The sequence below is a fragment of the Schistocerca piceifrons genome, chromosome 9 (genome assembly GCF_021461385.2).
Source record: "Schistocerca piceifrons isolate TAMUIC-IGC-003096 chromosome 9, iqSchPice1.1, whole genome shotgun sequence".
Lineage (NCBI taxonomy): Eukaryota > Metazoa > Arthropoda > Insecta > Orthoptera > Acrididae > Schistocerca > Schistocerca piceifrons.
This window is the reverse complement of record NC_060146.1, coordinates 21,652,014-21,654,454: the sequence shown is the minus strand read 5'-3', so window position 1 is coordinate 21,654,454 and position 2,441 is coordinate 21,652,014. Positions and strand designations below refer to the sequence as shown.

The window sequence follows — 2,441 nt, the reverse complement described above, 5'->3', positions numbered from 1 at the left end:
CCAATTGGTGAGATATCTGAAGAATGTGCTGGCCAGGGCAGCAGTAGAACATTTTCTGTATCCAGGACCTCCAACATGCGACCCTGCATCATCCAGCTGAAATGTAGGGTTTCGCAGGCATCGAATGAATGCTAGAGCCACGGGTCGTAAGACATCAGAAATGTAACGTCCACTGTTCAAAGTGCCGTCAATGTGTACAAGAGGTGACCGAAACGTGTAAACAATGGTACCCCATGCCATCACGCCGGGTGATATGCCAGTACGGCGTTGACGAATACACGCTTCAAATGTGCGTTCACCGCGATGTCGCCTAACACGTATGCGACCATCGTGATTCTGTAAACAGAACCTGGAGTCATCCGAAAAAATTACGTTTTGCCATTCGTGCACCCAGTTTCGTCGTTGAGTACACCATCGCAGGCGCTCCTGTGTAACCGCAGCCACTGTCTCCGAGCTGATAGTCCAAGCTGCTGCAAACGTCGTCGAACTGTTCGTTGTTGTCTTCCGAACGTCCCCATCTCTTGACTCAGGGATCGATTTGTGGCTCCACGATCCGTTACAACCAACCGGATAAGATGCCTGTCATCTCGACTAGTGATACGAGGCCGTTGGCATACAACACGGAGTTTCGTATTACCCTCCTGAACCCACCGATTCCATATCCTGCTAACAGTCATTGGATCTCGACCAACGCGAGCAGCAATGTCGCGATACGATAAACCGCAATCGCGATAGGCTACAAACCGACCTTTATCAAAGTCGGAAACGTGATGGTACGCATTCCTCCTCCTTACACGAGGCATTACAACAACGTTTCACCAGGCAACGCCGGTCAACTGCTGTTTGTGTACGAGAAATCGGTTGGAAACTTTCCTCATGTCAGCACGTTGTAGGTGTCGCACCGGCGCCAACCTTGTGTGAATGCTCTGAAATGGTAATCATTTGCATATCACGGCATCTTCTTCCTGTCGGTCATCTTCGTGGTGCAGCAATTTTAATGGCCAGTAGTGTATTTCGCTCTCGTAAGTTAAATGACATTCGAAGCTATACTGTTTCGACGCTCGCCTCCCTTTACATCTGAACTGCAGCTGCTCACATCATTGCACGCTGGTTGGAACAGCTGGCTGGACAGAGAGCTGCTGGTATTTAACGCGCCAGTAAACCTGTTGTCCCGCATTACCGCTCGTTTATATGCTTGGTTTCCGCCCCACATGAAACGAAATCCAGTGGGATTCAAGCTAACCCGGAAGAATACAATGGCCTAATGTTTACATCAGGGTTATTCTTATGATGAATAGAGTACAAGAGCTGGTGTAGAGAGAGAGAGAGAGAGAGAGAGAGAGAGAGTCGTTGCCTTCTGTAACAAGAAATCCAGATGCAGAATGAGTAGGTTTAGGAAGCACCATTCCGGGATCGCGAGAGTCGCCTTTGTTGCTGCTATACTCATCACTGCTGAGCCTGACCAAACTGTGCCAAGTCACGTGGCTTCCGAAAATACATTACGCAATGCTGCCGGGCGTGGGTACCTTCACTACGAACGCAGACAATTCTTCGTAGTATTTCTACCCTTCATTCGTGTTTAGCTAACATCTCCGGTATGGTCTAGTGGCTAGGATACCTGGCTCTCACCCAGGAGGCTCGGGTTCGATTCCCGGTACCGGAATAATTTTATTCCGCAACATTAGATACAGGTATACCACCATTTCTCACAGCTTTAACATTTTACTCATATAAAAACATGAGTATGACAGCGTCAGTTCCTAAACTGTGTACACGTCACTGCGGAATGTCACATGTAACGCGAAGGCGTCACATAACACTCTTCAGAACGTTCGAAATTTAAGCACAATAACGCCTCCTTCACTGACGTCACAGCCACTAACGTCGGTTACAGAACAGACATGTAATAATCCTTACAATTTGAAGTTAAGAACAACCCTATACAACAATCTCTGGGACCTTTCGGTAATATCAATAACACCAAACAAGATTAACTGGATGCAACATTCTAAATTTTTTGTTATATCACACTACAAATTACATCGAGACACGAAGTATAATTTTAAAAAAACTTGATTGATTATATTAATAACAAAACATATTAAAACAGTGACTTCAGTAAAAGCCATTGAAACATTTTAAGTAGTTCTTTTAGGATGTAATTATTCTTGATAGAGAAGATAGTAAAGTAAGAGTAAACTGAGGGTAAAAATAGAAATAATTATTAACTACAATACGGTTTCTCTTTTTTCCTAGCGAATATTTGAATGCCTTCATTTCTGCATGAGAATGCAGAAAAATGTTTTCTGTAAAAGAAGGTATAAGTACACAAACATTTCTGACATCTTTCTGACATTCTAAAATGGAAGGAGGGCTTAGTTTTTAATCTTCATCTTGTTGTCTGTGACTGATATCTGTGAATGTTTATTTCAATTTGTAAC

At 44.0% G+C, this 2,441-nt stretch overlaps 1 non-coding gene across 1 annotated transcript; it reads left to right on the top strand.

The window, feature by feature from the left end:
* Positions 1 to 1,591: 1,591 nt before the first annotated feature.
* Positions 1,592 to 1,663, top strand: Trnae-cuc. The gene has a single exon. It is a non-coding gene; the product is annotated as a tRNA-Glu (tRNA).
* The last annotated feature ends 778 nt before the right edge of the window (positions 1,664 to 2,441 follow it).